The 27,929-nt window shown below is 34.4% G+C and overlaps 1 pseudogene; it reads left to right on the forward strand.

Annotated features, from left to right (window-relative positions):
• The first annotated feature begins 302 nt into the window (after positions 1 to 302).
• The window catches only part of LOC129519324 (inositol polyphosphate 1-phosphatase-like), a 93,612-nt pseudogene continuing 65,985 nt past the window's right edge, over positions 303 to 27,929 (forward strand).

The raw sequence follows: 27,929 nt of genomic DNA on the forward strand, positions 1-27,929 counted from the left end.
TATTCTGTGTGACCAGGGTGCAAGGGCTTTGGGACCTGAGTATAGCTTGATTGATGTCAGGATTGTAGTTTCCATCTCTTAATTGTTTGTTTACATTTGTCTGTTATATCCTTGCTATTTTCTATTACCATTGCCCATTCAGTTTCATAAATAATTTGTTTCATACGTTGCTATATAAACAGGATATACTTGGGATTTATTTATCAGCGTTCAGTCAAGGAAGTAGAACTGATGTGACTGATATGAAATAAAAGGCATATTATAGGAATTAGATCTTCAGCATTTGTAGAAAACATGTGAAGATGTCTGCAGAAGGATCTTGCCTCTGTCAGGTTGTAAGCCTTAAGTCACTGAAGGTCAGAAGTAATAGTAATCAGAAAGGAAAACTTAACATGACATTGGAAGGTATGAGGATCAACTAGATCCTACAAGGAAAACTTGAACCAATGAGGTCAAACTGAAGCTTAATTATAACTCTAACCTCTTAATTATAACTCTAATCTCAACAATATGAACGACCCTCCAAAAACCCTGACTTCCTTTTTCATGAAACTATATATCACATTTGGTACAGAACAAAGAGAAACTAAAGGAGAAACTAAAGGAACAGATACAATGGGTTCCGGAAGAGCTTAGGCCCAGCTGCTCCCGGTGCAAATAAAGGAAGTTAGAGTCTTGTGCTTTCCACCAACCTTCAGAGCTTTATGACTGAAGCTTCACTTTGACTTCTGAATAGAGCATACATTTCTCTGGCAAATGATAATCTTGATGCATACAGTGAAATATACTTTCAGTTTATTTAAATTAATAAAACTAAACAAAAAAAAAAACAAAAAAGGTATTTACATGGATGTGTTCACAGACATAACCACATATTGTGCTGCATAAATTTTGTTGGCCATTGTAATATATAAAAATTCTAAGCATATGTTAATTATCATATACATTTATAATATAACTAGCTAATAATCTTAAAAGCCAATAGTCTTTTTTATTATCAACTTTAGATGATTCACTTTCATTGACTGAAGTAAAAGATGTACAGGAAACAGTGGAATCAATATATAGACATAATTTAATAAGACTCTAGACAGTTATTTTAAGAAATTAATTATAGTTTTTTTTTGCTTCAAAGTAAGTGCAGATTAAAAAACATAAATGTGGATCAATGCATTGTAAAACAGATAATGCCTATCATATAGTATATGTGAAACTTGTAAAGTAAAATATATCTTTGTAATATGTCAATTAATCTGCTACAGAGATAATTATTCCTATTTTTTTTTACCAATTAATATATTGAATTTTAAAAAGACTACATCATTTGGTCAGGTTCACAGAATAAGTGGAGGAGTCAGTAGTAGCTACATCCAAGATATCATGTCTTCAAAATAATGCTCTTTTATGCTGCCCTGATTCAGTTCAAAAGAGATGAAGGCAGAGAACAGGTCATAGTCACTGTTTGTGTTTGAGGATTAAATGAATAAATTTTTGGTAAATACATATACCAATAAATTATAAAAGAATGGATAAAGAAGGTAATATTCAAGAGAGTTAAAAATATTGATAAAATTATGACCAAATTTTATAGAAGCTTCTAGATTATTATATCAGGTAATGTATTTTTATATTTTGGGGGCCATTCAGTTTTGCCTCAGATGATAAGATTTTATTCACAAGAAACTTAAAGCTCCACAGCCACTGAATTTTGAGAGTCACTAAGATAAGTGGGACTAAGTGGGAAATTCTAACATAACTTTTAGAAAGATAAGAAATATAAAGAAAATAAAAGAAAAAATACCACATTATAGAGCAATATATTAAACTAAAATTTCTACTAAAGAAAAGACTTCTTATTCTTGAAATGAAAATGTGCTTATCCATCTAACATGTGGAAATTATGTATTTTACAATTTATATCATTAATGCTCTGTACTTATAAATGAACATGAAATTATTTCTAAATCATTATTTGATCAGTCTCTCTTATAGTAGAAAACTGAGTTTAATAATTTCCCAAGGGCATTGAATTAACTCTTGTAAATGAGCTTTATGGATAAAACCCCTGTCCTTCCAAAGTTTATAAATTAACTTGCTTGTACATAATGGTTTCAGAAGAAGAACATCAATTTATTAGAAAACTAGTGCCAACAATACTTAGTCTCTCCATCATTCTTATGGAGAAGTATCAAATCTATTTCAAATACAAAATGCATATTGGAGAATGGTGTCAAGATATATGATGTCAGAACATTCTCCTCATCTCTTCCTGGAAATAAAGTGTGGTCTCAGAAGAAGAGGAACAGTGTCAAACAGGAGTTTGGAACCAGACACAGCTTTCTGAGTAAAAGTTTCACTCTTCATAGTTACATGACCCTGAGGATTGTAAAAAAAAAAAAAAAAAAAAAAAAAAAAAAAAAAACTCACTAAAATTCTGTCTTTAACTGTAAATAAGAATGGTATCAAGTATCTTATGATGATTTAATTATTTCAAGATAGATTAGCTAACTTTAATAAACCCTGTGTCATGTCCAAACTAGATATGTGTGTCTGTATCCAACTTGAATTAGAGAAATGTAACCTGATCACCTTAGCTAAAATGGCCCCAGACATATTTTTCTATTTTATTTTTATCACTGTAACTAACTGTACCTGAAAGTGTCTTACCAAGTGATTTATATGTTTATATGCTTATAGTGACAGAACCACTGGCTATTTTGTTCCCTGCTATATCCTGAAGACCTTGAACTGTTTCCAGAACATACTAAACTCTTGATTTTTCTTGACAAAGGAATACACGATATAAATGTGGGAAAATGTTCTAAAAGGTACAAAGCATTAAACAATTACTTTGACATCCTTTAAAAGAGTATTAGCATGTTAAATATCATAATTCATATAATTATTTCCTAAGAATATAGATTTAATAGTGTACTAAACTCAACACAATAGGGAGGAAATATAAAAAGGGTGGTCAATATTTTTCTAATTATTATTCCTTTTTTTTCTAATTATTATTCCTAATCCAGTACTTTATCAGACAACACTAGTTTCCCTCCACCACCATTTTTCCCCTTGAGTTTTAGAACCTCTTGAGTTTTTTAGAGGGCACGTGGCTGCTCACCTAAAAACTACATTTCTTAGCAGATCTTGGAGATACTTGTTACTATATGACCAGATGTTTGCCATCCATCTAACTTCCACTAACATGAGTGGAAGTCTTGCGTGTTACCTTTATTTTTCAACTTTAAAGGGTGTGGAGATACTCTTATTTTCTTTTGCCTTTAAATCTGGATTTCAGTGCAGATATGATGGCAAGAAATGGGGTAGCCATTAACCATCTTGTACCTAGATGAATGCTGAAGCCATTCTCTAGTACAGAGAAATAACATAAAATAAATAAATTAATTAAAAAACTAAGCTTCTAACATTATAAAGAGGTTGTATCAGAATTATTTTATCAGAGTTTTAAGTGGGGAAAAAATCTTCATTTTTTTAAGTCATCTCATTACAGACTATAGCTTATATCTTAACTAAATCCATATGAACTTTCAAGTCAGCCACTCCTGTATATTCTATACCAGAGCTGTTCTACAGAAATTTCTGCTGTAAAAAAAATGTTCACTATCAATGCTGTCTGGTACAGCATCTACTAGCCTCATATGGCTATTGAGCATTTCAAATGTGCCCAGTGCAACTGAGGCATTGAATTTTTATTTTATTTTAATCTGCATTTAAATTTAATTAGCCAAATGTGGCTAGCAACTAGCATGGTGGATAGCTTAGCTTGAGACCTTGCAATTCCTAAAAAAATGTACCCCTTTGGTCACCTCAATTTCAGGCATGTTATCTTCAATCATGCTATTCTTCACTTTGTAGAGGACTCTCTAAAACATCAATGTCATGAAAGTCAAAATAGGCACAAAAGAATGACTCCAGAATTATACACTAACAATGATTTAATTCTTGATTGCATCCTCAATTAAAAACAAATTTGGTATAAAGGATATTATAACATGCATTACTTAGACAATTGGAGATATTTGAATATAGATTGTATATTAGATAATAACATTTTATTATTAAATTTTTTCAGTGTGATAATTTTATTGTGAATAGATAGAAGCATACCTTTGTTCCTAGTATCTAAAAGATATAAGGCACTAAAAAAATAAAAAATAAAAAATAAAAGATATAAGATATAAGGCACTAAACAAAGGAGTAGCTTCTTTAAGGTGGTAAAAGAAGGAAAGTGACTCCTAGGGTACTAGTATAACAAAAATATCCTTCAAGAATGAAGGCAGTTTTCACTTTTTATACAGGGATGTAAAGAGATGGAAGGAGCTTCTTTCTCTTTCTCCTTTCAAGGAGAAAATCCATAGTACATTTCAAATTTTTGGCTTTTTACCTTTGAACTCATCATAGAGTTGAAGTAAGAGAGGGCAAACCCTGACTCAAAAATCTAAGGAGAAACAGTATTTTCAGGAAAAGAGGAGGTTGGAACACATGTCCATCTGAGGTAATTGCTACAACAGGATATTAGAACAAGAGTCCAGCTGGAAAGGCAGACAAATTGGAAAAGCCTGCACTAGGGCTACTGAGATAATGTGAAATCCCTGGAGTTCAGAATTGGAGAGTTTGTACCTCCTTTGCCATGAATCCACCAGGTAGATAGAAAAAGATCACAAAGAACCCCTATAATTGTGGGGTCCATTTTGGTGCAGACTTGGCCAGGTAATAGCAATGTGGACAAGAAACTCTTTACTCATGCTATTTCATGGGAATTTTTGCAATGAAAGGATGTCCCTCTTTTTTCACTATGGGATGAAAACCTTAATAGTGGGGAAAATGGCAACACTGTTGGCCTTAAGATATTGCTGAATACTCCTTACAGCAGGAAAAGGGAGAGTGAACCCTTTCAGTTTCAGTAAGTGATTTCCTGATGATCAGTGAGTTTAAGGGTCTATTGATAGAAACAAGAAAAAAAAAAGAACATGTTTAATAAATACAAATTCAGAGTACTTACAAAGAAGCTATTTTGTGCAAGGTTTTAACCTTTGTGATCTAGAAAATATTAAGACTTCTGTGGAAAATTAATCTGGTTAATGTTACAAATTTGTGAGGAGGAAATTTTATTATTTTATTTTATATTTTATTTTATTTTATATTTTATTTTATGGAAATTGAGATAAGGCATCCATGTGAGGGACTTCTAAAGAGATGGGAACGAAAGATGGAAGTGGAGATGACAAGCCTTTGATATGTGAAATCATGATTTTGATGGCCTAGGTACTTGATTTGGTTTCAACCAATTTCCACCCCACAAAACCTACAGGCATTTAATTTTACATAGGCACAGTTCCAAAAATTTCCTTGAGATTAGAAAAGCTCTGACATTCCTTGTATGTTTCTTACTTTAAACTGTTTTTCCTTCCACAAGTGGGTGATTGGGTGCATCAAATTTCTGTTTTTGTTTATAGTTCTCTGCCTAGGCCAGCTCCAAGTGGACCCATAATACAGCAGCAAACTATCTTTCCTTCCTTCCTTCCTTCCTTCCTTCCTTCCTTCCTTCCTTCCTTCCTTCCTCTTCCTTTCTCTTTCTTCTTTCACATTCTTAGTGAGCCTATCTGTTAAGAAAGCTTACACTTTTTCTTTCTCTATATGCTGCTCGTAGGGACGTCTATATTACCGTAGGTCTGAGCTGGCTGAGAGACAGGTGCCAATACAATTGCAGGAGAAATGGGCTAGGGCTCTAGGCCACCTTACTGCTTACATTTGTTCCACCAACATTTTGTATCACCTAGTGTAGGAGTCAAATTTATATCCCTAACCATGGAGCATGCTGATGCCAGAACACAGCCCCCCCCCCCCCGCCCCCGCTAAAAACAGCCTGACAGGCATTGTAATTACATCAATGCAGTGAAAAGAATCAGATGCAATAGCTGATCTTTTACATTTTTAGTAATGTCTCTGTAACCCCCAGACCGCTGGACCCCTAAAATTACTGATGTGGTGGACCCCTGAAACTTTATAATAAATTTTTCTTCTTTCTCAGAGGCATTTACATTACCAAGGCTTCCACTGTATTGTCACTTTTTGATTATACAATCTGATTAACATGACAGCATTGATAGAGTGCAACAAGGTGATATGCCACAGATTGGCCCAGATGCCAAATTCCTTTGAACTATCCTACAGCAGAAGCCAGTGGCAAGTTAACATAGTGCAAATTAATACACGTATCTTACGTAACTGAGGCTGTAGTGATGTGAGTTAGCAAAGGCAGAACAATTAGCAGCTGCAATGGAAAATAATTTGATTGCTTTGTGGTAGTTTGCTGGTGTCCTTTAGGATCTATCAGGTTTTTTTTTATTTTTGATTTTTTTTTTTAACAGGGGTATTAAGTAGATGATATACTAGGGTCCCACCATCCCTGCATCTTTTAGGTTTCTTCTCTTATGATTTAATCCTTTACTTTCTCCTCATCCTTTTCTTCTTTCTGATGCAGGAGGTTGAAATCTGTATATTTTACCAAGGAGACATTCTGGCTTTGAAACTTAACTTTTAATGGAAGATTAATAATTCTTCATCTTTGTCTTTTCCCCAAAGCATTGATTTCCTAAGTATCTGGTGCCATACAATTAACATATCTTACTTATTTCCCAAACACCTGCTATCTTTTACCCTCAGGGGAATTCCTTTCCCCTCGTGTATTTTCCTGTGAAAGTTTAACAAACACACCACAATGTCATGTTCTAACTATCACCACTGATGACCTTACTGCCAGCCAGGCATTGTATAAACCAGCTACAAAATCACATTCTAGGGTCTGTCTTCTAACTGCTTTCTCCCTACTTTGAACAAATAGAATAGTCACATATCTGGTTTCTCTTGAAGCAGGCTTTGAGATGCAGATTTCTACTCAATATATTTACTGGAGAGATTTGAGGTAAAAAAACATTAAGAGAGTACAATAATGGGCAGAGTAAAATGAACTACAATGCAGTTGCAAAAAAAAATTTAGCTTATGATGGGGAGCTCTGGAGATGGGATAGCCCTTCAGCTTTGTCTCTAAATTGGGTGAGGGGCTATGCCACTTATATTCACGACAACAAATCACTGGACATTTCTAGAAGAGGATATGAGCTTAGGACAGGTGGCCTCATTCAAGGAAATCCCCAGCAAGGGACTCAGTTGAGAGCTATCAGCTACTCACAGCAGTTGGGGAATGAGTGCCCCAATCCTGAAAGAGGGGAGCCTGGGTGCCTCACCTATTAGATATTAAATACTGTGTAGTCCTTCTCACTTTGTACTGTTGAGGGCTTTTAGGCAATTATCATTTTTAATAAAGATTTATTGAGGCAGGAGACACAATGGTGTTCACTATACTTGATCCAAAAAGTGTATCATTCACATATTTCAGAAGAAAGTGATGAAGTTTGTGAGTGAATATATAAGCAATGGAAGGATGATTGGCCTTATAAGATTTAGATTATAATGTAAGATGTAACATAGAGGTCTGTGTTTTATGATATTATTCCCTATAGTGTTTTATGTTTCTACGTTAGTAATCTATAACACGGTTTCAGCACAAAGAATGCATATATAATATACATATTATATATAAAGTACTTTAATAATTTACCTAATCATTAGCATCAGTCACCTTTTACAATTTACCTCTTACCCTTCTTAAATTACATCATTCAGCATCTCTCTCTTGAAAATACTTTCAACTGTGTTTTCATTTCCATCCACTTTTTCTCCTATTCACCTGCATACATTCAACTATTTACCTTTACTTTTTATGCACTTCAGCAATTGGACATTATCAAAAAAAATAACAGAAAAGACTTTCTTCATTTAAATTTTGTGATCTTAAATTAAATAGCCACTATCACTGCCATAAAATTCTTATATTTACCTATTTTTCCCCCTAGGCAGAAATATTATTCTTCTACTCTTTCTTTGGATCTCTCTTATCTATTAAGAAATTAGAAGCCATGAGATGTGAAATCTCTTCTATCCCTACCATTGCATTTATAGCCTCCTATATATATATATATATATATATATATATATATATATATATATATATAGATAGATAGATATAGATATAGATATAGATATAGATATACTTCTTCACTTTTCTTTAAAGTACCAAGTGTCTGTGCTTCTGTATATAATAGGCCATTTCTTAGATATTTGCTTTCAATTCCACCATCTCTCATCCTCTCAAAGACATTTTCTCTAGTGTTATATGCTTTCTGTTTTATATCATTAATTTCATCTTTTCCACTAGCTCTTTTCTCACTGAATAAAAATATTTTATAGAATTTTACGCTTTCTATAAAGTGGGATGAAGAGAAAGAGTAAGGAGAGAAAACAAAGAGGAGGTGCTATGCACTTCAATTTCACAGGACAATATTTATTTTTTTAAAAGTTCCCCACACTTGTTTTCATTTCTTCACCTACTCTTTATATTTCAACCAGTTTGATGTGGTTTCTGCCTCTATGCCTCTATTGAAATCCATCCTGCTAAATCAGCAACCTCTTCTGCATTAGAAAAAGTGACACTTTTTCCTTCTTCTAAGTCTCAGCAGCATTTGTCAGAGCTGACTACACACCATTTCTTGAAACAATCTCTTGCCTTACCTAATAACTAATGAAAATTTCATGTTTTACATTATTTTTGTTGAAACATAGATGGAAATCTTACATGGCAATTGGTACCAGTATAGAGAATATTTGCTGTCATTTAGAGAAATGTGAGGAATCATGAGATAAAGCAATGCAAACTTGTTTTTTTAAGATTTTATTTATTTATTCATGAGAGACACAGAGAGAGAGAGAGAGGCAGAGTCACAGGCAGAGGGAGAAGCAAGCTCCATGCAGGAAGCCTGAGGTGGGACTCGATCCCAACACTCCGGATCACGACTTGAGCTGAAGGCATATGCTCAACCGCTGAGCCACCCAGGCATCCCCTTATTTTTTTTATTTAACTTAATCAAGCATTTATAAAGAGAATGTTTTGTGCTGGGTACTGTATTTTGTTGCTAGGTATAAAGAGCTGACCTGCCTCCTGTCTCTATGTTTACTGGGTTTGCAGACTAAAAGCAAACACCATCTATGGTTCAGTCAGGAAACAGAGAACGCATAATAATTTGGACAGAGGATATTTGTTATGAGGACTTTTTAAAATTTTTTTTTTTTTTTTTTTATGATAGTCACAGAGAGAGAGAGGGAGAGAGGCAGAGACACAGGCAGAGAGAGAAGCAGGCTCCATGCACCGGGAGCCCGACGTGGGATTCGATCCCGGGACTCCAGGATCGCGCCCTGGGCCAAAGGCAGGCGCCAAACCGCTGCGCCACCCAGGGATCCCTATGAGGACTTTTTAATCCTAACAAGAGAGTGATGATAAATATGGAAAGGAAATTCAAAAAAATGCCTTAGGGCTAAGAAAGAGTACTTTTGAAATGATGAACATAGAAATGGCACCCATTTCCAAGGCTCTAATTCATTGTAGAAGGTGGAATTAAGGTCCTTTAGATGTCATGTAAGTTTCCTAGGCTACAGGGCTGGAGCTGATCCACAGTTGTCAGCCAAGCACAGTCATCTGGGGTACACACAAGCCAAGGCTATTGGACCCAGATTGCACAGAGAGCCAGGGCATTGGACACCTGCTCACCAGGTCTGTGTGGCCAGAGGAAACAACCTGGAAGTTGTAGTTGGGCTGAGTCTAGAGGGCAGGTACTCAGAGGGATTTGGAACTTTAGGCATCTACTATACAATAGGGCAGGGATAAGTCTTGGACATGTGGTAGATGCCTTGGGAATACCATTACTATGTGGTCACTGGGCCAGGATGAGGCAGAGAGTATAAAAGAGTTCACTATATTTGATCCAACAGATGTATAATTCATACATTTCAAATGATTGCACAATTAAGCCTGGTACAGAGCGTCATTGGAATATTTTCACACATATGCTACTGAAAGCTGTGCAGCAGGAGTGAGAACAAATAAAACAGCAGCACACAGGAGCCAAAAATGATTCCCCTTCCTACTTTGAACCAGTAAAATGGAATGCAGTCCTTAGAGCAAGGCAGAAATGTCCATCACTGGACAGGAAATGAAGAGACAATATGTAACATTGTGACAAGTTGATAACTGACACAGAAAATAGGTAATTACATTGAACAGAAGATACTATGAGGAGAAGTTAATAAGATGGTCCTTGCAGCTACATTTATGTCAAATTTTATTCCATTCTCATTTTCTTCATTTTTTCCATTTTAAGCTATGGTTGCACCATCAACCATATAACTTAGTTGTATTTTTTTAAACTAATTTATACACTTGAGACAGAGAGAGAAAGCATGCACAGGTTGGGGGATGGGCAGTAAGAGAGAATCTTCAAGTTGATTCCCACTGAGCATGGCCTGACTGGGCTTGATCTCATGACCCATGAGATCATGACTTGAGCCCAAACCAACAGTCAGATGCTTATCCAACTGACCCACTGAGGCACCCCTAACTTAGTAGTTTTATAGATTTTAATATTTTTACACTCTAGAGATTTCTATTACTTGATTGTAAGCTCTACTGATAATTTAACATAATACTATTTACTATTTTACATTTTTAAGTGCTTTGAGGAGATATTATAAATTATATAACCTGCTGTATTTCCATAATTGCATATTTAATTGCATATTGGTAAATATGCAACTATAAAATATAGCTTTTTTTAAATCCAGTATTATGGATTCTGATCTGTATGCTTTTTTTTTTGGTTCATGATCTTCCTCTACATGATTACACATTTTATAATTATAAAAGATGCTATATTACCTAAATTTTGGAATTCTTGAAGAGATTTGACAGCTACCTTAGGTCATGACCAAACTGGCTTGTAAAATGTTACATTGTAAGATTTTTTTTTTTCTCTCAGAACTTTTTAACGTTTTCTATTGCTATCTGATGGTGACTGTTGCTGTAGATAATAAGTCCCATTTTATAACCTATGTTTGTCTCTTAGGATTCTTGTTTTTTCCTTAGGTTTAGAACTGTGTATCAATATTTAAGAAGGCAGTTCATTTATTGACTATTTTAGTACAAGGGCATGCTTCATTTTCTGCTTTGTTCGTAAGATTTGTGGAGAGTTAATCATGGAAAGGATTCAATTTTAGAAAGGAAGAAAGAGACAAGAATAATGGAAACAAAATGTGTCATCCCAATAGCCTAAAATTCTAGAGAAAATGGAATGTGTCAAAAAAATTAATGGAAATGTTATGGCCCATGGTTTACTTTTGTGTTTTTTGAGACTCCTCGAAGAAAATGACCATTTAGACTGCTGCCACAATAACTTGGAGAATCAAGATTCAAGTGGAAAATTATCGATGTGTGGAGATTTTCTAAGTAGCCTTTGCATCCCATGTGGTAAAAACAAAATCCAGCATTTCCTTTATCATCCAAAATACTGCCAGAAAACATTTGACCTAAAAAACAATAGATGTTACATGGGGATGGACTTGATGAAGGCTAAGATATGTATCCTAGATTTAAGAAACAGATGGAAGACAATAGCCAATACTTATTGCCTTGGCAAAAGTAATAGTCAACCTGAGGGCTTGATCCAGAAATTATCACAATGACCTGAGTACTTCTAAACCCCTAAGGTAGTTAAGAATATCCAACAAATGTCAGTGGTTTTTATTTATATTTTTAAATTTAAATTTTTATTTTTTTAACTTAATTTAATTTTTATTTTCACTGACCTTGACAAGTTTTGGTATTAAGATTACACTAGTCTTAAAAGTAAGTTAATTAGATGATTCACCATTATTTTTTGTCTTTTTATTATAGTTGTTTTTAAAAAGATAATATATTCTTTCTTTGAAACTTCTTAATGCATCTTTGAAAATCTTTATTCTAAATTTTTACTTCTTTGTTTTGTTGGCAATAATATTTTAACACTGTTTATGGTGGCATTTTTATGGTTATTTTTTAGATTTTAATATTTTCAAAAAAACATCCATTAACTCTCTATTTTATTGGTCCTTTAATTTTTTTTCTAAGACTTTTGCAATAAATACATAGTTCAATATTTCTGTCTTACACTATTAGAATTTTCTATATTTTTAAGTAATGTAAAAGTGTACTTCTTGCATGAGAATGGGAGTTCTGGATTAATAAGAGTAAACCAACAGAATCTTTTGAAGATTCACCATTTGTAAACCATAAATCAGTCTGCAATTACAATGTTTTTACTAGCTAAGACAATATGTTTTAGTGTTTATTACTCAATTATAGCCACTTTTACTACTGTAAATTTAATTAACAATTAAATTATATTGACTCTTCTTATGGTTTAACGTGGAGGAACCCTTCTAATCTGAATTTTTGTTGACAAATAAATATGCAAATTATGATTATGATGGCATTTTATAAATTGCATCTATATCCAATATCGTTCCATTGGCAAGAGCAGAAGATGATTGTTAAAATTTTTGTAATGTTGCTCCTATGTATTTGCATCTTATACAAAAGGAAATAAAATTGTATTGATTGAAGACTTATGCCATATACCTTATCAGTTAGTATTTGATCAAATAAATGGGAAAAGCATGAATGATAGAAAAATTGATTTATTGACATAGGTATGATATGACATAAGCAATTTATTCTAAGGATTGGAGCTTAAAGCAATTTTAGGAGCTGATAGAAAAATCTAATGCTGTTTCATCTGCAATTAGTATGAGACCAATATCTCTATAGATCAGAGTAGCTGGCAATCAGGACAAAAACCTAGACATTACTGGGCAAAAGTTAAGGCAAACTAGTCCACATGGTTGAAATTAAAATAACATAAACTCTCTGATTCTGATCAGGAGCTGAGATAGTCATCCGCTTATTGATTTTACTGTTAGTCTAGTATCTTTTCTATTCTGCATTATTTTTAAATTATATAATCTCAAATTCTTGTTACCCAATAATGGGCATAAAGTATAATTTTTTCAACTATTTGCAAATCATATCTAGATTTGGTTTTTGGATGTCATTGAGTGATATAAAAATAAAACAAATTAAAATTGATATGCCTATTATCTTAAATTATGAAATACTGGTTATTTTCTTAATGAAATGTACTAAAGTGAAAGAAAGTTTGGTAAGTCACTCAAAATAAGCAATAATGAAGATTATCTTTTAATTTGCCTAATTTGATGGTAGTTTTAGAACAAAGGGAAGTATAATTGTGGTTATTTTACAAATAGCTAAAGGGAATATATGACCCATTTCAGAAAACAAATTAGTGAAAACAAAGCATAAACACAGCATGACACTTATCTTCTTAGGTCTAATAATTTTTTCATCTATAATGAAATCCTTGACCTCACTTTCCAATGGCTTATTTTTTCTCTTTGGTGAGAAAGCAAAATAAGTATGTCATACAACACACTTGTAGACTTGGAAATAATAATGTATACTGACTAGATTATAATTAAGATAAATTTTGTTATAGAGTGTCATATGCATGTATTTGATTTTGGTTGATTTTTTTTTTGCATCATGATACAGAGAATTGGATATTATATTTGAGCTAATTTTCCTTGTTTCATTTTTTACCTACAAATGATATGCTTTGAATCTGATGAAGTTGCAGACTTTTGCTACTATTAGATTACTTGAGTGATATGTAATATCAGAACATATTCTATGATACAGAGTATCACTACCAGAAGATAATGACTGATATGACGTCAGAGTAATGCCAGAGAATATTTGACTATAATGAATATTATACTTAGTAGTTATTTGACAAGAATGTATTGGGTCCTACTATGAAACATGTGTGTGAAAGACATCGTCTTCCTATAAATGTTCAGCTCTAGGGATATAGTTTTCTATAATCTGGTCTATGTTCCTGGAGTTAGGACAATTAACAGGATTTCCTGGTGCCAATATTACCTTACTTCCCCTTGGAGAATATTAATAAGAAGTATCGAATTCTATCAGTATCATATATCCCTTGGAATCACAGTGCAGGTTGCTGCCGCTATCAGATACTTGATATATGCATTTGTTGTGATTCTTATCATATTCCCACTCATTTTTTAAAAAACTTATGTACATCAGGAAAGAGATGAAATTTGAGGGATGATAGTGAATTTTAAAGAGTTTAATCAAGTCATATTTCAAACTGCAGCTGTTGTCGCAGATGTGGTTCTTGTTGGAATAAATCAGTATGGATGTTGCATCAAGGGAGGCTTTTGCTCCACTGCTTGAAGAGAAAATATTTTTAAATGATGCTTTCAAGTAGAAAACATAATATTGCAGTGATATGAAAATATCAACACTAATATCATATCAACAGTAATCCTCTTGCCCAGTGCTCCAATTTAATTACATGAACTTTGAGAAGTTCTCAATCCCACAGGACATTGTGCTGATTCACAGTATTGAGGAGAGCTGTCTGATAAAACCTGCAGTTACTTTAGATGCCTTGCATAGAACAAACTTAATGAAGAATGGGAGATTATTATCATCAATATGTATCTGATTGAAATTTCTGATGATCCACTGGGATATATGTTGATGGAGCACTAAGTATAAAAAAGTTCCCATCATTGGTGGCTTATGCCAAAGCAAAAATTGCACTAGACAAAGTTAAGAAAGACTTTACTCACTCAAGGTGATTGCGAGAAGAGAGAGGCTAGAGCTCAGTCTGATAATAGCCCTGCTAAACAAAAGTCGGAAGGACTTTTTAGAGATGAGATGAGCTAGTGAAAAAATACAGAGGAGGACCTTGATTGCAGGGAGGATGGTCAATAGGATCTGTTGAGTACATTGAGTTATCCCCGAGTTTGCAAATGTTTGTCTCTATAATTAGGCCATCTGTGTTTGTGAATTGGCCCCCACTAAAGGTAGGCTCCTAGGTCATAAAGCTGGTGAGATCTTTTAAAACTATTTAAATCTCAAAAAGAATTAAATCTCAAAGAAATAATTTATAATTGCAAGTTTTCTAAAGTAAATTTTCTAAGAAAACTAAGCTGAGCCTAGATTTAGGAAAGAACCTATCTAAAGTTTAATCATGCTGAGGGAAAGGCTAAAGTGATTGTGGTAGCTTACTTTTGATTTTGAGGGTAATACAGTTAGTTATTTGAACTATTTCCTAGATAGCCTAAATGATTGAATGTCGTATGGGAACCAACAGAAGAGGGCTATTCTGACTTGTCTGACTACATAGAAAACACCTCTTCCTCTTTGTGAGATGCAGCAGTGCAGGAAATATCTATAACAAATGAAGGTATTTCATCTGTACCATGGCAATTCATGTGTTGGGAATCAAAAGGCCCACAAATGTTACTGAAACAAATGATCCCTCATTTGTAAAATAATTTCTTCTGCTTTCTCTTCTCCTTCTCCTCTTTTTTCTCTTTTTTCCAGGAAAGTTTCCTGACTTGTTAAGCTTTGACAGTACTGAAAGACTTACCATGAGTCATAAAGACATTCCCTGATATAAGCTTCTCATTATCAACTGGATTTTCAACTAGCTATATAGAGTTTAAAGCAGCATCTCATAATTAGAATAAAATGGTGTATCTGAATAAGATCAAAGTTGGTTCCAAAAGCATAATTAGGTTGTATGTGTGGTGTGTATGCGTATATACTATTTTGCATATACTATGCAAATTCCTTTCAAGGGCAGCCATTGCCTCCCCCTATCATGTTTGTATAAGAATTTCCCTGTCTAGTTTTTTTGGGAAGAAAATCAGATACTTCTGTTAGCTTTATAGTCTTAAACAAAGGTGGCCCTAAAGGACAGTGGAAAAGTGCAAACTTCTCAGTGGCAAATTCAAAAGAGGGCAGTTTCAGTTCAATATCTATTCAACTTATAGGTACTAGGCAGGAAATGGAAAGAAGCATATTCAGTATTTGGGTGACAAGGAGTTTTTTTTTTTTTTTTTTTGACAAGGAGTTTTTGAGAAGTGGTATGTAAAAGAGTATCAACAGAAGGGCTCTGCTATAATCTGAATTTTCCTAAAATCCGTATGTTTAAACTTAGTCTCTACTCTGATGGTATCTGGATGTGGGGCTTTTGGGAGGTGATTAGAGCATGAGGACAGAACCCTCATGAAGGAGGTTAGTGTCTTTATAATGAGGCCTTAGAGAACTCCCTTGACCCTGCCACCACATGAGGACACAACTAAAGAAGATGGCCTTCTGTGAACCAGGAAGTGGGTTCTCACCTCACCAAATCTACTAGTGCCTTGATCTTGGACTTCATAACTTCAAGAACTATGAACAATACACTTCTGTGGTTTAAAATCTGCTCAGTCTATGGTATTCTATCACAGCAGACTGAATATTCTCAGATAGGCTGAAAATAAGAGACAGTTCTACCCAGTAAAAATAGTAGAGAGGTCTTCCTAATCTGGAGGTCAAGACAGTAATACACTTACCGGAATGCCAGTTGAACACTTTCTGTAGGATGGGATCATAAACACTGTCCACAGAGCCAGAAACGGAGATTATGACGGCATCAGCAAAATGGACTTTCCCCTCATCAAGGCTGCTGAGTAGTTAATTTACCAGTATTACAATTACATTTCAGCTCCTAATAGCATATCTCAGGGAAGTCAGCCAGCTGCCTAAAGACAACTTATCTACATTAGAACCAATGCATAATGGAAGAGTGTATGTATTCTAGAGGCAGTATCCCAGGAGACTGTTGAGAAGTTTCTATTTTTCAACCCTGGAGATGCCTTAATTACTTCCTATTTCCAAGCTTCATTTCAGATTCCCTGGCCAATCTGAGATGTAGGCAGTATCCTTCAAGTAAGTTTCCTTTCCATATAAACAGGATAAATTAGTTACTGCTATTTGCAACTAAATATTATTAATATTGTACAGTTTAGATGAAAAGAAGGCAATATATTACAGATCAATTAAGACAAAAATATCAACAATATTTGGCAGATTGATTACCTATCACAGTGGAGAAGGAAAATAAAGATTAATGCTAAAGTTACTTGGCCACGAGATGGACCATTGCTGCATCTACTGAGATCAGAAATAATGACTCCTTTTTGTTTGTTTTAATAATCTGGGTGGAGTGAATACTAAAGAGGACTTGAGACTTAGTTGGACAGGAGGTTCTATATGGTTTTTGGCTGTAAAGCACTTTTTCGGTCTCTGCATCAGGCATGTAGTGTGGGGAACCCAGAGCTCCAGGAGTAAGGTGCCTGGTGGACACAGCCATGGCCACACAGGCCTATTAGGCCTGGATGCTGGAGGGAAGATGTGTTGGAGAAAACTATATATGCACCTGCCTGAGCCCTTGGTATCCAGGCTTCCTGGAATAGGTCCCTGGGGTCTGGGCTGTCTAGGAATAGGCTTAGCCACAGGTAGGACTTCATCAAGTTCCAGCCCACTCTGAAAGAGAGACACCTCTTTCCCTAAAGCCAGATCTCCTGGGATCTCCAAATCTAGTCCAGGTCTGACAAGGTCTACAATGGATGAAACCAGCTGGGAACCATGATTGCCAGACAGGCCCCAAATTCTTTAAAGACAGTAGGCTATATAAGGTCTGACTATAACCATATTTGCAACCTCATCAGTGATGCTGTGTGGAACTGCTGGCCCCAGGCTGATGACATGGTTGGCAAGAACAGGCCCTGTCCTCACAGGCTTTACGGACCTGATGTTCCCTGGTAGGTGGGTACACTAGAGTGAGGTTCACATGTGTGTGCTTAGGGACCTAGAATCCTGAGATCAGGTACAAAGGTAGGGTAAGTGTTTAATAATGATAACTGATTCTTCTACTCCTAATAATAATAATGATCATGATACCAAATGATAGTAATTCACATTGATTGACCATTGTGTGTCAGGTTCTGTGTTGATATTTACCAGTATTAATCAATTCAGTTCCCACAAAAGTCCAACATGAGAGAAATAAACTTATTCTTTCTTTTTTTTTTTTTTTATTTATTTATGATAGTCACAGAGAGAGAGAGAGGCAGAGACACAGGCAGAGGGAGAAGCGGGCTCCATGCACCGGAAGCCCGATGTGGGATTCGATCCCGGGTCTCCAGGATCGCGCCCTGGGCCAAAGGCAGGCGCCAAACCACTGCGCCACCCAGGGATCCCTAAACTTATTCTTTCAAAGATAAGGAAATGTAGGGGTACTTGGATGGCTCAGTTAGTTAAGCATCTGCCTTTAGCTCAGGTCATGACTGAGGGTCCTGGGATAGAGTCCTGCATCAGGCTCTTTTCTTGGCAGAGGGCCTGCTTCTCCCTCTTTCTTCCTCTGCCTGCCACTCTGCCTACTTGTGCTCTCTCTTTCTGTCAAATAAATAAATAAAATCTTTAAAAAAGATAAGGGGATTGAAATACGAGAAGGTCATTCAACATATATAAACTTATATAATAGCTAGTGGTAGAGCAAGAATATAGACCCAAACTGATTTCAGAGACCATACGCTATTATTCTCATAAATCTAGTTTTAACATACTGAGATGTTGGTGGCTAGTTTATATTCATTTCACGGCTCTTTCTATGTGCCTGAAACTCAACAAACAGTTTTATAGTAAGTACTTATTTTGAAAGTTTGTCCATATGTGAATGATTGAATAAAGGAATGAACACTATAGTAAAGAGTTTGAGACTTAGAGAAAGACTTTCTGAGGTTAAATAGGGACAAATACTAATCCATCTTTACTAAATCTGAGGGCATGGGTTAAAAAGTATTTTATATTTTGTGGCTGTTAAATAAGCAACTCTTCTAAGGAGATATTTTCCTTCTTGTTCACTACAAAAGCTCAAAACGGATGCTATTTCTTTTGAAGAATAAAAAGAGGGAGAAATAAATACTTTCTACATATTCTGAAGTAAATGAAAAGCAGATATCCAAGTTAAGATATGACCAATGATCTGTGTGCTTTAAAAAAAATAAACCTTTTATTTGAGATAATTATAAATTAATCTGCACTTACAAGAAATTGAAAGAGAGATTTTATGATTCTTTACACAGTTTTCTCAATGGTAGCATCTTGTCAGACAATAGTGCATTATCACAAGCTGTGATATTGATGTTGATATGGTTATATGTAGAACTAGAGATCCTTATCATGCCTTGTAACCACAGCCACTTGTCTCCCACATGCACTACTCTCTTAACCCCTGGTAATCACTAATCTTTTCTCTACATCTATAATTTTGTCATTTCAGCAGTGTTATATAATTTGAATTAATAATATGAATGATATGAATTTAACCTTTCAATGTTGCTACCGTTTGCCTGTGTCCATTGGCTTTTCTGGGTTGCGAGTAGCTTCAACTACAAGTCTTAGAAAAATGAAACGAAAAGAAAAGCCCATGGAACTTACCACCATGGGATTCATCAGGTCTCAGTTTCCCTAGATCATCTGCCTTTTCTCTACTATCTATTTTCTTTTTTTCAACCTCTTCCTCTTTTTTTTAAAAGATTGTATGTATGTATGTATGTATGTATGTATGTATTTACTTGAGAGACAGAGAGAGAGAGTATGATCAGAGGGAGGATCAGAGAGAGAGGGAGAAGCAGACTCCGCACTGAGCAGGGAGCCAATGCATGGGTCAAATCCCAGGACTCCAGGTTCATGACCCGAACCAAAGGCAGAGGCTTAACTGACTGAGCCACCCAGGTGCCCCTTTACTCCTCAGAGTCTTCTTCTGTCTGTTTTATAAGTAATATCCGTAATTTTTAGTTGCACTTAGTAGGAGAAACAGAGAAAGCATATTGCTCCACCTTCTCAAACGCAGTGTTTTAATTTATGACAAAGATAGTAGACTACTTTTTCAAAAACAGCAAATGAAAGAAAGGAGAAGCATAATGAGCATTGTGAAGAGGGCCCAAAATGGGAAATCCTGATATAGAATTGGGGTAACCTTCTCTAAGTGTCTCATTTAAGCAATAATACTATTGTAAAATAAGCCTTGGGCTTTCTGAAAAACTTTGTTTCTTCTGGTTATATAATTTTACGTCTAGTAATTTCAGCCTAGAAAAAATAAATGGTATTTTCTTATTTAAGTCTTGAGAAATTTCTTTCTTTTTAAAAATTTTAATACATTTCAGCCTCAAATATACTTAATCTTATTGTTAGATAATGAAGTAATTATGTACTTGTCTTTGTTCTTAAAAATGACATATAATAGATAAATGTATTCATTTTTTTTCAGATGAATAACAGGTCACATATAGATGTGGGTATAACTTTGTCTTCAAAATATTGTAAACGTTCAAATATTTCTGAAATGTTTATAATATTGTCATATATCTTTGACTTTTCCTTGTGACATCATGTAATATCATCATATAATATACCATTGCTGCCAATTTTCAGGAAGATAGTAAGATTTCCTAAGAAACTGATTTTGAGATTAATATTTTCCCTCACTTCATTCCCACTAAAGATAAGGGTGGTCAGAACTACATAAAACTGTCCAGTACCCATAATAGATGGTACAACACGGGTACTACTAATGGAAGAAGGAATTTCTAAGAAAAGCTTTTCTCAGGTAAATTACTTCTTAAGAATAAATCTGATCCAGATATACAGTAACTTATATTTACATAATATTTATTCAAATTATATGATATTTATTTCTAAATTCCAACAAATTAGAATATTGGGAATATTATATTGATGTCCTTTGAACATTGATAAAATTATAAATATAAATATATGTTTTTAATTTTTATTTATAAAATAATTTTTAAAATTTATATAATATATAATAATTTTAAAATTTATAAATAAATAAATAAATATATATATATATGTATATACACACACACACGCACACACACAAACACAGTTGTAAACAAGAGTTCAGAGTTTTCCACCAGGAAAGTAACTTCAGACAGGGCAAGGTGTAATCATTTTCCCAAATCACATAAACTAACCAAGTATGTTATTGGGAAACAAGTATTCTAATACTTGTTCTTGAAGTGGAATCATATTTTTATAATGAAGTTAAATAAGAATAAAATAGGTGTTCAAGATAAGTGGTTTATGGTTATAATAACTTGATTAGTTTTTAATGTCCAATTTATTCAAAAGACTACTTTGAAAATCCAAAAGAAAAATCTATAAATTCTGGAAAGATAATTTTAGACATGTAATAGAATGCAGTACTGAAGCTTCTGCATTGATCACACAATTTTTATAATAAACTTTACAAACTGGAACTGAACTTTGTCAGATTCAAATATTATGTTAATAACTAACAGATGTTTCCATGTTCTATGCATCAAGAACATTAATTTATATCCTGTATTTTGGGACTATGAATTAATATGTAGTAGAATAAGATTTATAAATACTGAAGGGTGTAATATCCAGCAAAGACAAAATTACCTACTTTTTTTTTTACCTACTTTTAATTAAACACCATTCATGAGGATTTCCTCCAAATTATGGCTCTATAACTTATAGAATGTTATCTAAAATATATAGACTATTACTACCCAACTGATAAAAAACCCAAGTATTGTTAAAACCAAGTATTGTTAAAATCCAAGTATTGTTAATGCAGCACAAAGTAAATATAAATAATTAGAGTAGCATACAAATATTTTAGATTGAATATTAAAAACAATTTAAGGGGCACCTGGGTGCCTCAGTTGGTTAGGCATCCGCCTTTGGCTCAGCTCTGTACCTCCTACATCTGGCTCCTTGCTCAGTGGGGAGTCTGCTTCTCCCTCTGTCCCTCCCACCACTTGTGCTCATGCTCTCTCTCTCTTTCTTTTTTCTCTTTTGCAATAATAAATAGAATCTAAAAAAAAAAACATAATTTAACATTTTAAACTTTTTTTAATGTTTGTAATGATAAACTTAAAACCATAACTGAACCATTTAAGAGTAGTCTCATTCTAAAAGTAGGACACCTGGGGTACCTGGGTGGCTCAGTGGTTGAGCATCTGCCTTTGCAAACTTAGGTCATGATCCCGGAATCCTGGGATCGAGTCCCAGCATCGGGCTCCCTGTGGGGAACCTGCCTCTTCCTCTGCCTATGTCTCTACCACTCTCTTTCATTCTCTCTCTCTGTGGCTCTCATGAGTAAATAAAAAGTCTTTAAAAACTAAAATTAAAAAACAATAACAGTAGGACACCTATCTAGAAAATGATCATTTTTGTAAAAAACAAAAACAGTACTTTGTTTAGTCCACATTAAAATAATATTGATTACTATAAAGATAACGTGAATCTTTAACACATATACATTTATACATTCCAGAATAATAGTTTTAGATGCCAGAATGAAATGTAATACTGAAGCTTCTAAATTGGTTACATAGACTACTTTTATGTTAAACTTTACAAATCAGAAGTAAGTTCATAAGACTAAAATGGAGTGATGGGAAATGGATTTATCTTCCTATCTCAAAGAGCTAAAGAGAAGAAACACAAAATTTATGTCAGACATTTTTAGGATATTGGATATCAGTTAATGAGAACAGTGATTCCCTGAGAAATGAGAAACAGAAGAGCCAAACCCTACAATTATCCCGGCTTGACTCCTGGAGAAAGCTCTTAGGCTGTAACTCACGAAGAACACAGGTGGAGTTCAGATTTTTCCTTGAAGTGAACAAATAGAACTGGGAGTCTGAAGGCAGGAGGAAGCTATGATTCACATGGACAGATTATCAAACATGAGTGAGGTGAAAGGGAGTGAGAGAGACAGGCGGAAGGAAAGAGAATATAAGAACATGAGAGAGTGCACAAACACTGGAGATCTGAAAATGAACCCCTGTGATTCTTTAGCTGCCTATGATATGGAAGAGAGGAAATAACATGAGAAACGGGAAGGAGTCATCCGAAAAGACTGCAAAGAACAATGCACCCGAATTATACAGTAAAGAGGATAATTCTTTTTCTACCAGTCAAATTGAGAAACCTCATAATTCATAGGGGTATTGGATAGAGTTCAGGATGCTTTTGCATCTGTGCTGATGTAAAATTAGCCTGAAATTAAATGCTGCTCTGGCCCTGCCTAATAAAGCTTATCCACAAGACTTCAACACAATCAAATGTTTCCAAGTAAATTATCTGTGTCCTAAATCAAAACTCAAAAATGTTGATAGGAATAAAAAAAAATTCCATGCCCAACAAAGTAAAATTTGCAAAATAAAAATTTATGAAACAAAGAAGAACGAAGACAGGGTATATACTGAGGAGGAAATGTTATCAATTGAGTCAGCCTCAGAAATGTTACAGGTACCAGAATGAGTAGACCATAACTGTCATTTAATATATATGAATCTAAAGGAAAGAATGTGCTTGTAGGATAGTGAAAGAGACCCAAATTGAAATTTTATATATGAAAACCATAGTATCTGTGATAAAAATACAGCAATAGCATCAAAAATTTATTAGACATCATAGAAGAATAGATATGTAATCTAGAAGACAAAAATATTTGAAGTGAAGCAAGAGTAAAGACTTATTTTTTTAATCAAATTTTAAATGACATCATCAGAGATCTATGGAACAATTTCTAAAGGCCTAATATATATATATATGTGTGTGTAATGGGAATTTGCCAAGAAAAGAGGGCATGAGAAATATTTGAAAAGAATAATTTGATGAAAACAAAAATCTTCAGATAATGAAACTCAACAAATCTGAAACAAAAGAAACCCGAAGAAAACTATACCAAGGCACATTATAATCTAATTACTTAAGATCAGTGACAAAGGAAAAATCTTAAAGCATCCAGAGAAAAAGGACTCCTTATCTGCAAAAGAACAAAAATTAAAATGGCAGATTTCTTGCCAAAAAAAAATAAAAAGCTGGAAGGTAGTGTACTACCATATTTAAAGTAATACAAGGGTAAGTGGGTAGAAACTACCAAACTGAAATTCGATACTTGGTACAAATGTTTTTTAAAAGTAAAGCTGAAATGGATATTTTTTTCAATTATGCAAAGTTGAAAGAATTAACTGTAAAGACTCACACTATAGCAAATATTAAAGAAAATCTTCCCATCAAAGGAAAGAGGCTACTTTGTGAAAACCAGACTATACAAAAGGGAAAGAAGAACAATGGGAATGGTCATTGTGTGAGTATAAATATAACATATTTATCTTACTATCTAAATCTTTGGATAATTGTATGGTTGTAATAAAGAAACCTGAGAAGAATAAGAAGGAAGAATATATTTTAATAAGTTTACTTTATTATAACACATACGAAGCACTGTGATATCACTGAATTTAAACTATGAAGAGTTAGAGAATAAAAAAAGTTTAAAAAAATGAGGGTATAAGTGAATTTTGCCTTGTTAAAAGCTGAATATATTACTAGTTCTATAAATTTAAAATGTTTGTATTGGCAAAGCTCAGGACATTTTGGAAAGAAAAACTTGAATTTAAACTAGAGGTCAGAAAAAAATAGAATGCTGTGATTTGCATACATACAAAAGTCACCGGACTTTTAAAAATTATACCGTTTCTCGAATATTTATGGTAGCTAGATTGATATAAATAGATTCCAAGGACAGCTCTTTTGAAGGTCTTTGTGTTAAACAATTTTAGACAGCGATATAATTTTTCAGAAAATTATTATAAATTATGGAGCATATAAAACAATTTGAAATGAAAATGAAAGCGTTAGGATTTTGTTGTTTGTTTGTATGCTCCTTCTGGCATCGATATTCTCGTTTTTGTGGTCTTGGGTATTTCAGACACAAAATCACTTACAAAAATATTCTAAGCACGTAATATATATATTTTTTAATTTTTCTTCTCCATTTTGGATATTTAGGAGTCTTTTTTTTTTCTCTTGGGTCCACCAAAACTATAATTATGTATTTCATTCTTGATTTCTCAAAAAACAGTAATCTAATGTGTTCCTATCATCATCATGTTGTATACATAATGTTTTTACTATTTGTGTAGCAAATGTGATGTCCAGTCAAACACTAAACATTCTTTCAAACTCTACTACAATCTTCAGTTTCATGTAAGGGAACTGATTGATGCAAGTCTTTGAAGTAAGTGTTCAGGCCCTCTCCAATGTAGAGCTGGGATTTGGACTGTGATTGGTACAGAAGTCTGTACTGTTAATAACAAGGCTCTGCTGGGCCTGTAGCTAAATACAAAAGCAACAATGCCCAAACCATGCCTGGTGCTTAATAAATGTTAGGTCAATATTCACAAAGGAAATAGAGAGAGAGAAAGGAGGGAAAATAAATAGGTAGAAAGAAAGGAGAACTGTATTACAGCCAAGAATAGGGCATCTTTCCCTAGTCACATTATTGTTTTCTCTAATTTTCAGGTAGTAAGAGATTTAACAGATTAAAAATTGTCCTATAAAGTGATATATTTTTCTCAAGACTCTGCTTCAATTAACTGTAGAGTCTGATGTATAGGATATATTAGTTTTGACTGTGAGCAGCACAGACTTAAAGTAGCATTGACTTAAAGGAGGTAGAATTTTCTCTCTGATTTAAAATTTTAGAGGGAGCTCATCTATAACCTATTCAGAGATTCAGAGTTTTTCTGTCTTTTGGCTTGACTTTCAAGCATTTTATTCATAGTACAAATCTTTTCTACTTCCAGAAATGTCAGCATTTAGGCTAGTAGATAGAAGAGAGGGAAACGGAGAACAGGAATAAGGAAGGGAGTAAGGGAGGGACAGAGGAAGAGAGGGAAGGAGGGAGACAGGGAGGGAGGGATGGAGGAAGGAAGGAAGGAAGGAAGGAAGGAAGGAAGGAAGGAAGGAAGGAAGCCGTCCTTTCAGGGAATAGATGACTGTGGAATTGTCATAGGACACTTTTGCTTATATCCTACTGGCAAAAATTAGTTACATGCTCACATCTAACTATAAGTACATGGAAGACTTGAAAATATAGTGTCGATCTTGAAAAGCCTGATGCCAAGCTAAGAATCAGGATTCTCTTATTCAGGAACATAGTGAAAATATATATTGGGAAGAAATTACAGTCTGTCACAGGCCAACTATAATTCATAACAGCAAACCTAAATAAGGTAATTTCAGTCATTAATACTGACTAAATCTGTTTTCTTTATAAGGGTCTGATTTAAAGCCTTTCTTTAGGATGGCTAAATTAACATCTCAGGTAAGAAGACAGACTGACAATTGGGATATTAAGAAAAAGTAAATTATGCCTAAGTCCATTACAAATACTACCTTAGGAGAGTTATGCCTTTTAATACTTGGTCTTGCCTAGCTGAGCCACCTAAAACTCGGTGAATTCTCATATTTTAGAACGGTTTACAAATATTTTGTTCAAATTCTAATTTTATTTTTAATTAAATGAGTCAATAACTGTATTCAGTAACTCCTTTACTCAGTATTTGGGATGGTGGGTTTTATGTATCAACTGGGCTCAGGCTATTGTCACCTGGTTGCTCAGGTAAACATTGATCTAGGAGTCGCTTTGAAAATATATATTTTTTTTATAATACACAAAGTTGATGTTTTAATACATGTGGTTAATATCTACAATAAGTTGATATTAAGTAAAAGGAATTACTTAGATACGTGGGTAAGGCTCATGCAATCAACTGAAAGGTGTTAGGGGCAAAACTAAGGCTTCCAGAGGAAGAAGAAATTCTACCCAAGAAAGCAGCAGGTGACAGGTAAAGCATGGAGCATTTGGCAACTCCACTGAGAGAAGGCTTGGGGTAAGTTTTGATGGGGAATCCTGGAACAGAAAATAGGTCAGAAGATGGTGGATGAAGTTGAGAAGAGTGAATAAGAAGGAGAAAAAGAAGATGAGGGATAAGGGCCTGGCACAATTCTGGAAGAAGTTTGGGAAAAAGAAAGGTAGAGAGGTGCCCTCAATTAATGGTTAGGATGGCACTTTTGCAAGAAGAAGGTTTTTTTTTTTTAAGATTTTATTTTTATTTATTCATGAGTGACACAGAGAGAGAGGCAGAGACACAGGCGGATGGAGAAGCAGGCTCCATGCAGGGAACCTGATGATGGATTCAATCCCAGGACCCCGGAATCACAACCTGAGCCAAATGCAGATGCTCAACCACTGAGCCACCCAGGTGCCTCTCTAAGAAGAAATCTTAACAAAGGTTTGCTGAGAGGAATTACTATATACAAAAATGGCAGCTTTGCCAGAAAAAGAGGATTTGAGGGCTCTGCTAGTTGACAAGATCCGAGGGAACAAGTGTCTGTAGGGAACCAGGGTCAGAGAGTGGGCTGGTACTTCACTAACAGAGAACACACATAGGAGGCTTGGTGGAAGAGCAAAAATTGTGTTAGAAGACAGGGTTCAACTTCTTTGGGTGTGGCAGTGAACATTCTCTCATAAAGGATCTCAGAAACACAGCATGCCTGGGTGGCTCAGCGGTTGAGCCTCTGCCTTCGGCTCAAGGTGTGATCCTGGGGTCCCCGGACTGAGTCCCAAGTCAGGCTCCCTGCATTGAGCCTGCTTCTCCCTCTTCCTGTGTCTCTACCTGTCTCTCTCTGTGTGTGTGTGTCTCATGAATAAATAAATGAAATATTTAAAAAAAAACAGCTATCAATAATGCAAAGTGGAATGTGCAGTTTGAGATGCCAAATGTACTGTGGTTGAGAGCCCGAGCTTGGATTCATTCAAACTTGAGTCCTAATAGGATTGTGTCATGAAATTGGAGAAAATTCTTCATTTCTTTGAACTTCTATAAACTGGAGGTGATTGTAGTACTTATATTACTAGATAATTCACAGTAAGTTGATTGGCACATTATAAATACTTTAAAAATCTAAGTTGTTATAATTGAAAAAAGGAGTTTGCATATTCAGGCTTTAGACTATATAAATTCAGTTGTAATTTATATAGTCTAAAGTTTACTACTTTGAGCCAAAATTTTCAGCATGCGTTTAAAACTTACGTAGTCTCTAAAAGAGGCTTCCTAAA

This window comes from Nyctereutes procyonoides, unplaced genomic scaffold, assembly GCF_905146905.1.
Source record: "Nyctereutes procyonoides isolate TBG_1078 unplaced genomic scaffold, NYPRO_anot_genome, whole genome shotgun sequence".
Taxonomy (NCBI): Eukaryota; Metazoa; Chordata; class Mammalia; order Carnivora; family Canidae; genus Nyctereutes; species Nyctereutes procyonoides.